The sequence below is a fragment of the Sarcophilus harrisii genome, chromosome 3, assembly GCF_902635505.1.
Source record: "Sarcophilus harrisii chromosome 3, mSarHar1.11, whole genome shotgun sequence".
NCBI classification, from domain to species: Eukaryota; Metazoa; Chordata; class Mammalia; order Dasyuromorphia; family Dasyuridae; genus Sarcophilus; species Sarcophilus harrisii.
In genome coordinates this window covers 449,548,665-449,561,502 of record NC_045428.1, presented here as the reverse complement: position 1 = coordinate 449,561,502, position 12,838 = coordinate 449,548,665, and the positions used below count along the sequence as shown (strand labels likewise).

Genomic DNA, 12,838 nt, shown 5'->3' with positions numbered 1-12,838 from the left:
GAAGGCTTTTTTTAAAAATTAAAAGTTGGCACTTAATATGTCATTTCAATGACCTTTCAAATGAGGAAACTTTAGGCTCTTTCCTAATTTACTGAATAAAATGAGATCTCCGTTTTAACTCAGGCTTTGGTATTACACATTTATGAATGTCTCTACACTAATTGTGTTTTTTAATTTATTTTTCAAATAATATCTTTTTATTTTTAAAATACATGCAAAGGTAGATTTCAACATTTACCCTTGCAAAACTTTTTGTTCCAAGTTTTTCTTTCTTCTTCCCTCCATTCCCTCCCCAATATGTGTTAAACATGTGTAATTCTTCTAGACATATTTCTACATTTATCATGCTATACAAGAAAAATTAGATCAAAAAGGAAAAAATGAGAAAAAAACAAAAAAACAAGCAAACAACAAGAAGAAGAGAGCTGAAAATACTATGTTGTGACCCACATTCAGTCCCCTCAGTCTTCTCTCTAGATGTAGATGGCTCTCTCCATCCCAAGTCTATTGGAGTTGGCCTGAATCACTTCATTCTTGAAATGAAACAAGTACATCAGAGTTGATCATCACATAATGTTATTGTTACTGTCTTACATTAATTTTGAAGGAATTGATAGATTATGATGATGATAATGGGCAGTCTTGTTTCACTCCTGATCTTACTGGGAAAGGTTCCAGTTTTTCCCCATTACATATGATGCTTACTGATGGTTTTAAATATATGCTCCTGACTATTTTAAGAAAAAGTCCATTTATTCCTATCCTCTCAAGTGTTTTTATTAGGAATATATGTTGGATAGATTATGATGAAAAATATCACAAATTATTTGAGAGATATGAGAAATTTTATTTAGTTTGACTTATGGTTCTACTGATTTAATTCAAAATTGCAACTGAAAAAAGGTTTGTCAATGGGCATGTCATCTCAATATTGGACTGTTTTTAATGAATAAAATCTGAAGCATGGGAGAGAATATAGAGATATTGTATGTGTACTGAGCAAGGGCTATAGTTCACAGGACTAGCACTGTTATAAATGTAGGCCTTCATTTGTCACTCTGGCTTTAACCAGGCTTCTGTTCCTCTTGACAAATCCAGCAATATCGTGCATATAATAAACATTTGATGTCTGAACTAGCAAGAACTGAGATGCCCCAAAGGCTTTAAGATAGTGTTACACGTGTGGAATTGGCCTTTCCAACTTCAGTTAAGCCCAATAGGCACATGACTATGTGAGGAAACTAGAATAATTTCTGTCACCATTTTCTTAATCAAAAACATCAATGGCTTATATCCTGGGGGCAGCTATTGCTGCTCCCTTCACTGCGCCTTAATTCACTTTACCAGCTATCTTATAAGTCAGTGGTGCTCTATCAGGCTTATACTTATGTTTTTATGTTTCTGAGATAATGGAAATCTAGCATAGAATATTGGATGCTGACCTTAAAGTAGGGAATAACTGAGCACAAATCCCAACACTAATACTATAACCCTAGATCATTTAGACTATTTGTTTCTTAAAACTCCTTAGAACTCATCTACTAAATCAAAGATTAGTGGCAATGACAGAGGAATTCCCCATACTTGTAAAATCATAGATCCTTCCCTTATTGATGTCTTAGGAATTTAGACCTGTAATATTTTGGAGTCTCTGCAGCAATAAGTAAGAATCAGAAAAAAGAATGAGATGGCTGTATAAAGAATACTAGATTGGGAATTTGGATTTCAGTTTTGTCACATACTGTGAGAACTTAGGTCACTTCAGTTTCCCCATCTTTTAAAATGAGAGATTGAGACCAGGTTACTTCTGAAGTCCCCCCTACTCCTATCTATGGGCAGCTGGGTGGTACAGTGGATGACTGCTAGACATTGAATCAGGAAGACTCATTTACTTGAGTTCAGATAAACTCTTTAGCTGTGTGATCCTACACAACTCTGTTTGCTTGTCTCAGTTTCCTCATCTGTAAAATGAGCTGGAGAAGGAAATGGCAAAAAATCATTCCCATCTTTGTTAAGAAAACCCCAAATGAGGTCATGAAGCATCAGATATAACTAAAAAATGACTAAACAAACAAGCTCTTAGATCTATGATGCCATTAACAGGGCCTATTCATGTTTGAGAAACAACTGATTATTACTTTTCTCTCTCTAACTTTGGTGCGGATACTCTTTCTTCTGATCCAAAAGAATCAATAGTGACAAGTTGTTGTTTGAAGGGGGAAACCCAGCTGTTTGTTTTCTCTATATTGCTTTATTTTTGTTGCTTAACTTGAGCCAATTAAGCACTGCATTATCATTAATAGTCAAACTAGCACTTTTATACTTGTAGAAATCCATCTGGCAATCGCCTTCAAATTAGCCTCCAGTCCCTCAAAATAGCTTTAATTAGAGACCCGGCTGGCATGGAATCTGACTAGGTTTTGTTTATGGGTACAAATTCACCTTGTCACAAGGTGTGGCAGGAACAAACTATAGGTTAAGAATGAGACCTCCAAGATCTCATTCAAGTGAGGCTCAGAGAGATTCAAATACATGACCAGAGAACAATTCATCTAGACAGATTTGTCCAACAGTTGACCCTTCACAGAAGGAAATCACCTCTGATGAAAAGCAAACGGTTCTTTCTTGTTCTCATAAAAGATAGCTCTGTTACAACTCAGTCATTATTAAAACCCCTTCAAGACAAACTGTGCTACGACTATACTAAGATATAATCACAAATCACATATCTTTAGAGTTGGAAATAGCTTCAGAGACCATTAAATTCTTCATACTTCAAAAAAAAAATCCCCTTTACAATGTACCTGCCAACTGTTTAAAACTTTGTTTAAACCTCTATTCTGAGGGATAACCCATTAATACCCAAGGTAGGCCATTCTACTTTGGGATAGTGCTATTTATTTAAAAGTGAATGAGAAGAACCAAAAGAACATTGTACACAGTATCAACAACACTATGTGATGATCAACTATGAATAACTTAACTTTTCTCAGCAATACAATAAATACAAAGAATTCATGTTACAAAATGCTATACACACCCAGAAAAAGAACTGATGGATTCCAAAGGGAGATTGAATCATACTATTTTCACTTTCTTTTTTTAAAAATGTTTTTCCCCTTTTGGTCTGTTTCTTCTTTTACAACATGACTAATATGGAAATGTTTTATATGATTGAACATATATAATCTGTGTCATTGTAAGAAAATGAGAAGGGATCAAGTGAAAGCAAAATATTTGGAATTGAAACTTTGGTAGAAAATGAATATTTAAAATTATCTTCACAGCTCATTGAAAAAAGTAAAACATTAAATTTGTAAAATAAGTCTTTGCTTATATCAAACTAAAATCATCTCATTGCAGTTTCTGCACATTACTCTTTACTCTGTTCCATGAGACCATGACCTCCTTCAATCTTTGTTTTGCCAGGCTAAACATCCCCAGTTCTTTCAACCACAATCTCTTATGACCAGAAGTAAAAAAACCTTTACTATACTAGTGGCCCTAGTGTGGATGTGCTTCAGAGGGACTTTTCTAAAACTTGGCCTGCAGGACTGAACACCAACCTAAGTCAGTCAAGTTGCTCATATAAATTTTCAATAAAGTACTTTCTCCAAAGAATGAAAATAATAATCAATAAAAGCAATAATAGTATTTATAGCACCTGAAGGTTTTCCAATCACTTTCTCTGTTATCTCACTTGATTACAACAACTTGGGAATTATTTGCTATTATTACCCCCACGTTAGTAAACTAACTAAAGTAAATCTGTCAACAAACACTAAGCATTTACTATATGTCAGTAACATGCACTGTGAATACAAAAAAACAGTGAAAGTAACAGTCTAATGGATTCTAAATGAGGAGACTAAGGCTGAGATATATTAAATGTGCAATCACATACTAATCTAAGGTAGGATTTTGAACTCAGAATTTGAATTCCTGACTTCAATCCTGACCTCTATCTACTCACCACATAGTTCAATGGGATCCACTATAGTCAATCCAAATTTTCAGAAATAACTCAAACGTCTTAGTTCCTAAAAGCCCTAATATCCCTGGGAAGGTTTAAACCTAACATTGAATAATAATTACCAAGGAAACTATTGCATAACTTGAGTCTTCAGAAAAGATAACCAAAGGAATCTGGAAGTTTTCTTCCCTAATGAATTTTTTGAACAAGATGGGTTTGTTTTTCCTCTTGAGTAACATTCTTCATACTTATAGATGGACTAGATGAATTAATTTATAGGTATTTGTTAAACATTGACACAGAATCTTATAATTCTGAAACAGCTACTGGTGCTAATAAGGAAATCTTCGTTTTTGAGCCAGAAAAAAAATAAGAGGGGAAAGGCAGTAGCCTAAAATGCAAAAGGAGAATCCACTCAATTCATGTTTCTTCTTGATCATACATTCATCACATCCACATGCCCCATTCTATCAACATCTCTTTCAGAGGCCCTGCTGATTTTCCTTTTATATTGCAAGGTAGTGTTACTAACCCACTAGGATAGTCTACATGATTTCCTCTTATCAAAAAAGGCTTGAAACATAATTCTGAAAAACATAAGGCTCTCCTGAGCTAGACAGGACAGCATACCCTCTGAATAGCTGCAATCCAGAAGAGATTTTTAGGAAAAGGATCCCAAGCAAGGACAGTCAGTCTTTGATCTCAAGGAACTCACATTTTAATGAGAAGAAACACCACCAAAGGACATGTCAGCTTCAGAGCAAATGGGAAATCTAAGAGTCTGGAAAGCAAAGGAGAAAGGTGGGTGGCAAGGCCTTCTGGATCTTATAGAGCAATGATTTTAGTCTTCAATCAATCGCTATTGAAAAAAACATTCATGGGCCCAAAGAGTGATTGAGATCTAGTCATAAAGAGAGCTTTATGTTAAAACACTAGGAAGGGGGATGGAGCAAAATAAACACAACAAAATGAAAAGTATAGAATGCCCTCAAAGAGTTCATAATCTAATAAAAACAATGGTGGATTATGATTATGCTACTGCTGCTTGCTGCTGAAGACTAATGATGGAATCATAGATTTAGATCTGGAAAGGACTTGAGTGTTCATGTAGTTCATCTAATTCTCTAATTTTATAGAAGATGATGATGAGTGGAAATGCTCACCTACCTGCCTATTCTTTCCCCCAAGTCTTTGCTTTGATCTATGAATTTCCTAGAAAAAGCTTTCAGGACTTATGGCTAAAGGCATGCAGTTTAATTGGCAAATTTATTAGAAGAAAACTGGCTAGGTCAACTTATCCCCTTTCTAAATATTTACTTTACTTGCTTAAGGAGGAATATCTTGTATTGGTAAAAACTTGTTTTACAGCTCAGAAACCGCTACGCAGGCCTATAGGAAGGTAATCTTAAATCAAAGATATCAAATATGCAGAAGACTGACCATGGCAGAGACCAGATTAAAATGTAATTGGGAACTATTAATGAAACCTAGACAATACACTAGTTAGTCAATAAACCACTTGCAAGGATCCTTATGTATGGAATTAGTAGCCCCTATTATTATTTGAGTTTGACACCATTGCTGAGCTGAAAAGAGTTTTTAAAATTAAGTGGAAGTGAAAAAAGGAAGTGATCCAGCTTGGGGGAGGGAGAGATATAAGTTGGAAATATGGAGGAAAAAAATGGGAAGGCTATCCATCACATCAGGTAAGCGAGTTAAATGGCAAAAGGATTTTGAGAAATTAGAACAATGGATCAAATATAGTGAAATGAAATTTAATAGAGAAAAATAAAAAGTTCTATTTTATAATTAAAAAGTCAATTTAAAAACGACAGGATGGAAACTGATGACGAGATGGTGTAAACGTATCCACCATTTTAGTTGGACCAAAAGCTCAATCAGAATTGAGTAGAACATGGCAATCCAAAAACTAATGCCATCTTAGACTACACAACAAAAAGTATTGAGTGCAGAAAAATGCTCCTAATATATTCTGCCTTGATCAAACCACAGCTGTTGCCTAGAGTCTTGACTGCAACATTTTAAAAAGGACCTTGACAAACAGTGGGTATCCTGAAGAAGATAACTAGATGGCTACTGCAGAAAGATGTTTTTGTATGACTTCATATGTATATTGATATTTTTTTATTTTCTCATTGGATGGGAGGGAAGGTGAAGTAATGATGAAAATAATTTAGAACTGAAAATAACTATTTTTTAATTAAAGAGAATAAATGGGATGGTGAGATGATTGGAAATCTTGTCATGTAAAAATAATCAAAAGAACTAGGATATTTCGACTAGAGGGGTGAAAAACGGGATGGGACATAAGAATATCTTCACGTACTTGAAGGGCCTTGTAGCAAAAGAATTATGTGATATATATATATATATATATATATATATATATTTTAATTGGGCTAAAAGAGAAGAACTAGGAGATGGGAGAAATGGGTTGGAAATGTAGAAACAGAGAGACAAGGGGGGAGGGGCAAAAATATTACTAATGATTAGAACTATCCAAATGTAGGACAGGCTACCCAGGAAGATAATTTTTTCCCACACTAGAGATCTTCAAGCAAAGGCTAAATGATCCATTTCCAGGTATGTCATAAAAATATTCTTGTTCATGCAGTGGTTAGGTTATGTGCCCTCTGTGTTTTCTTGCAATTCTGAGATGTTATGATTCTGGCAGGGTACCTAAGGCTATTCTGAGAGAACTGCAGAGTTGTGTACTTAGTGCTTCTGGGCATGTGAACCATTTCTTTGATGTCCAGCAAATAAGAATGCTCACTTGGAAAAATAGAAGCTTGTGTGTGTGTATGTGTGTGTGTGTGTGTGTGCACAAGCACATGCACACATGCACACACATGTATGTACAAGATACAAGATGAGATTGTTCTGTGATGGAGATTAACATAATAGGAAATGTAAGTCAAAGTAGTAGTCCTCACTATAATTGATAGAATTCTTAAATCTACAAAGTATTAACCACAAATCTTTTCCTCATCTTAGTGAAATGAAAAGTAAACTAAGCTAAGGAGTAATAGCAGGCAGAATACAGTCTGAAAGTCATAGTGGGGACAAATGGCTTGAGAAGAGCATGGACCCAAGCTTCTTCTCCCCCAGCCCTTCAATTTTACACTTTATTTCCATCTCTCTTACAAAAATCCATAAGTCCTAATGGCTTCTGCTGATTAATGCTACCCTATGAAAAGTGTGAGGAGGACAGTAGGGTAACTTTGCACTTTCATAGGATTATTTTTAAATCTACAAGAGACCTAATAATCGATGTAGTTCAACACCTTTCTGTTATAGATAAGGAAATGGGGTCCTTATCTATAAGGACCAAGTTAAGTTGGTCAGGATCACACAGGTAGGAAGTAGCAATGCCAAATTATGAACCAGTAGCAAATCCTCTTTCCATTCAACTGTTACTTGGGAGAAGCGATAGGAAAGAAATCATTTAGACTATAAGCACCTTGTTGTTGTTCTCATGTTTCATTCATCATCTTCAAAGAGGACCGATGACATCATGAGTGATGACTTGTATGGGAATTGAGTTTAAGAGAGGCAGAGTTGTGCAAAATCATCAGCCTTACTCTCTCCCAAGTCATCAAAGGCCAGCAGCAAGAAAAAAGGCAAGATGACTGGCAATGGATTGTCTGCCTTGGTGGGAAAATTTAGCAGAGGAAATTTAGCAGGGAAAATTTACCCATCTGCAGTATCACAACTGAGACCAGACAAAGACCGTCATCCTTCAGGAAAGATTTGGACATTTCTCAAAGTGTCTTCATGGAAAGGTACTCATTTTACACTGTTGTCTAAGGAGGGGAACTCTACCACTGATTTACTTGAGTGTCTGGAAGCTGAATGCCTGACATTTTAGCCCTATTCTTTCTTTCTTTTTGGTGGAAGGCTAAGAAAATAATTCATCCTCCAAAAGATAAGTGATAAACTGGATCAAAACTTAAAACAGAAGAGACGAACTACAGTTCTTTTTACACAGATGTGTGAGGCTTGGGGTGACTTTCACTTTGGTGGGTCCTCACAGAGAAGAAGGCCTTTAGAGCCACAGAGATACCAGCTGTCTTTCAAGTTGAACTGCTTTAGGAGAAATTTTCCATATGTGATAAAAATGGACTCCCCAAACTATATAAATTATTGGCTCATCTTCTCTCCATTCTTTAGTACTACTTGAAAGCAATGCCTTTGAATTTCACTGTAATAGAGATACCCATTAGAGCTATTTCCTTCTTAAATGGCACCATTGTGATAGGGAGATGTAGGGACACAATCTTTCTCACTCATGTACAGACGTCATACTCAAACTTGCATGAAAATTGTCACTTCAAGAAGATGAGTAGGAAGCAAGGAAAACTCTGCCAGGAGGTGGGGATGGGCAAGAGCAGCAGAAAGAAATTTTATACTTGCCTTGCTCTGAGCTGCTCCTGATGAATTTTTCCTCTTATCACCCCACCCTCCCATGCCCTAGGTTAGAGAAAAAGGTCCCACCTCTCCTCTCCCAAATAGATGGAGAGGTGCAAAAGCAATCATTTTTCTCTGTTTAGTGAAAACATTGGCTGGATAAAAGGTAAGTGGGCATGGAGGGGGTAACTTTGTGCCTGCTATCTGAGAACAAGTATAGTAATGATGAAAAGTTCAACTCATATGAGGGTCCCTTTCCTCAATCTACCTTTTTCCTCCACCCACCTGACATAGCTGGATTTCCCTAAGGACTGCCTTCGCATCTCCGTCTCCCTTCCTCCATCCTGCTTAAGTTTAAGGTATAATGGATAGATTGCTGTATCTGGAATGAGGAAGATGTGAATTTATATGTTAGATAGCAGAATCTCACCTCTGGTACTTAACTGGCTGGGTGACTCTGGACAAGTCACTCCCAAGATTCTGTAAGTCTTGTTTCCCTTATCTGTAACATCTGGATAATAATGCCTTCTAGAATTATTCTTCACAGGATTGTTTTGAGACGCAAATGAGATCATGCATGAAAGATGCTCATCAAATTTGAAAGACCTAGCTAAGATAAATGTCCGTTACTGTTTATTAACCATATCAGAATTTCCTGCTGAGTTGGCAGAGGTGCAAATTAGCACACTTTGATCTTTATAGTCCCAGAGAGTTCATAAATTTAGAATCAGAAGGGACCATGGATGTTATCTAGGCCAAATCCTTCAATTTACAGGTAAGGAAAGTAAGGACTACAGCGGTTAAGAGGCTTAGCAGGGTTGCACATGTCTATGTGTGACATACAGATTCTTTCACTGTAAATCCAATTTGATTTCCAAAGAACTATGCTAGATCAGGCGTATTGTGCTATATTCAACAAAGTGACCACAAGCTTCTTTTTTTTGTTACTAGACGTAGAATAAACATTAAATTTTAACTAATAAGGGAAATTTAACCCTTTCCTATTTCAATTTTAATCATATAATAATAATAGGTGAAACAGAAGAGAGTGGAATCCCCCAGACTTGAAGACTTGAGACTCTTGGGATCTTAGGCTATCTGGGTTGGTATGAACCTTAATGACCATGTAGTCTAAATTCTTTATTTTACAGAATAAGTTAGTGATGTTTAGAGCAGTATGATGTCTTTCCCAAGCACACCCAGGTCAGAGGAAGCTAACACTTTCCAATTTATAAATATTTTACCTAAAACATAATACCTAGAACTGAACACAGTCTTCTAAAGGTGTTACACAGCTGGGATAAGAAGCCAGTTTTTCTGACTCTAAAGTCAGTGGGGTTTTGTTGTTGTTGTTTTGGTTTTTAATTGTGTATTTTTTCCACCAAATTGCCTTCCTTTTTCTCTAATTTTCATTTTTGGATCCTCTCTTCTTCCAGGTAAGAATGGACAGGACAGAAAAAGCTCTATATAGTACTTAAAGACAATTATCACCTTATTAGGAGATAAAATTCAGTTATGATTATAAAAAACAAACCAGACAAAAAAAACTTCCCTTTTTCCCCAGTGTCATTTCAAACCCAGTCATTCCAGCATTGGAAACCATTAGGAACAAGGCACATTAAAATGTAGATCGCCTTGTGGTATTGTGAATTGGGTACTGGGCTTAAGAATCAGGGTTCAATTCCTATCTCAGTATCTCATTGCTATGTAAACTCTAGGCAAACCACTTCAGCTCAGATTACCATCCATAAAATGAGGGAATTGGATAAGATTGCCTCTAAGGTCTATTCCAGCTCTAAATACATAATTATATGATCTGAATCTTTAACCTTCTAGCAGGTTAAATTCTCTCTTGATTTTTCCATGTTCACAAGGGAGAAGCTCCATTAGTCAAATATTTCCTTTTCACCATTCCCATTTTGACAGGTATATTGTGATCCAAAAAGAGGGAATAAAAACCTTCAAAAAATTTTAAAGGTCATGTTTTCTCCATTAGCATATCAGAATACATTGGGGGTAGTTGGTATATGAGCTTTCCCTAGATTCGGGAGTTCAAAATTTAAAGGCTCTAAAGAAGGAAGAAAAGGTAGCCATGACCTGGTTTCATATTTGTTTCACTGAGAAGATTGCTTTTTTCAGCAACTGGCATAAAAAACACAATTAAAATTTGATATTCCTGCTCATTCCATTTGCTATCACCAAAACCCCTAGAAACATACCCAGTGCTTCCTGAGTGAAGTAATATTTTTTTCATTAGTACAATTAAAGCATTGGATCAATTTAGCATCTTGAACCTCAGAATTAGTTCTTTTCTTCCTTTATTCTATGGGTCCTGTTACACTTGTCTTTTTTCCTGAAGTCTTTGCAAATTCTCATAGAGTGCTCAGGATTTTCCTTCAGGGATAATAGCCTCTGTTTCCTAATTTAGCACCTCATTAGCTATTGCTCCAATAAAACATAGCTTAGCATCCACATGACAAGGCTAAAAACATGGCGACCAGAGTTCCATTCACCAAGGCTCTGCATGACCACCAATAGCTCCAGAAACTTGTTTTCCCCATTTACTTCTGAGGTGGAGAATTTTAATTATTTAAAATATTTCTCAACAGTCTTGAGAAAATTGAAATAAGATCTTTCCTCAGTCCTCAGAGAAGGGGATCCTTACTGTTATCTGGTGTAACAACAAATACAAAATTAGTTAAGAATCTTCACATCTCCACTTCCTTTGGTTCTTGCCATTTCAAAGTAAAGGTATATTGGAGGGGAAGAAGTTGGTGATCAAGAGCTAGTGGGTACCTGCAAATAAATGAGGACAAAGGGGATATTGTATCAGAACAATATTTGCCCACCATGAAGTGGCCCTCCTATTGATTTCTGCAGGGATTCAGATAAAATAGTCAGAGACGGTCACTAAACTATAATATAGAATTTATTCATCCAGGATTTTGTTTTAGACCATATTAAGCATATTGAAGGCAAATTGCCCTAGGCTTATTATAAAAGAGAGAGATAGTGATTCAGCTAGGACCTCGGAGAATATGGAACTTTCCATCCCACTCTTTTTACAACAGCACAGTCTTTCTTTTGTATATCATCATTTTCCCCTTTTTTCAGCAATGTATCCAAACACCTGCAGCTGGCACTCCTGAGTCTCCCATGAACTCTAATCATCCAACCTTTTAGCTCATATAGCTCTGTTCCATGATGTTGAAGTAGTCAAGTGGAATAAGCTGGTATAGAATCATATATATGCCAGCAACTCAACTCATAGAACCTTGTTTAAACCAAAGAATATCTACTTAGTATAACCAACCACAGAACCATAACCAGCCACAAAGATTGTGGTCAGGGCAAGCAGCAAGGAAAAGGCCTTCAAATCAATGTTTGAATAAAAATGAACTTTACTAGTTAATATGAATTTATCAATTCCAATATTTATTAAGTGCCATGTACTGTTCTGATACTGGGGGTGGAGGTGTATGGGGGGAGACAGAGAGACAGACAGACAGACAGAAAGAGAGAGAGAGCATTAGGAGAGAGTGGGGGAGATCTCTAGCAAAAGATGATATTTGAGCTGAATCTTGAAAAAAAAAAGTCAGTGATTCTAAGAAGCAGGGGTGAGTAGGAAGAAGGGGAATCAATACACTAGATGTCTAATAAAAATAATATTAATTCCTTCCCCCTTTGTATTCACTAGTAGGTTGCTGGAAAGCCCATAAGATTGCTCCCAATATTGTTTCACCTGGTGATCATTTGTGACACGACAGCAATAACTAGCACAAGTTGATTGAAAGACAAGTAAAATATAAAATGTTTGTGTATACTATATTTTAAAAACACCTTTCTCTGTCTCCCAAGAGTGAAAACTACAATAAAGTACCAAGTTCAGGTAAGAATGAGTTTAACCCAAACATGTAATCCCCAAGGTATGATGGAAAGAACACTGGATTTTGAAGGTTGGGGTTTAAATTCTAGTTTTATTACTTATTAAATTCATCTTTCTGGGTTTTATCTACAGAATGAGGGGTTTGATCTAGGCAACTGCGAAGGTTCTTTCAACTCTAGACCATGATTTTTCTTCTCACCCCTGTCTTTAAGCTCTGTACTATAGTTGAGATATCATAATTACTACTAGATTTATATTTTTAACATTTCAACCCTGAGAGGACTTTAGAAAACAATTCCTTCTTTTGATCAACTGAGGTCCTAAATGACAAAGGCATTTGCTCATCATCATATTGTTCTATTGTTCTCTAAACTTGTAATCCCATGTTTCCACTTTGCCATCCAAAACAGCACCGAGAAATTCCAAAGTGTTACTGTTTTTGCTTTCAAGGAAGGGGATATAAAAATAAGGTGGTCAAGGGAGAGCTACAGAGATTGAAAATTGGTTTCATTTATGTTCCTTCAATCCTTACCAATAGTCACTGGTTATTT

At 36.1% G+C, this 12,838-nt stretch overlaps 1 protein-coding gene across 1 annotated transcript in view; it reads right to left on the bottom strand.

The window, feature by feature from the left end:
• Positions 1-12,838, bottom strand: part of OPCML (opioid binding protein/cell adhesion molecule like) — a 1,459,533-nt gene that overhangs the window by 1,259,863 nt on the left and 186,832 nt on the right. The window lies entirely within an intron of this gene.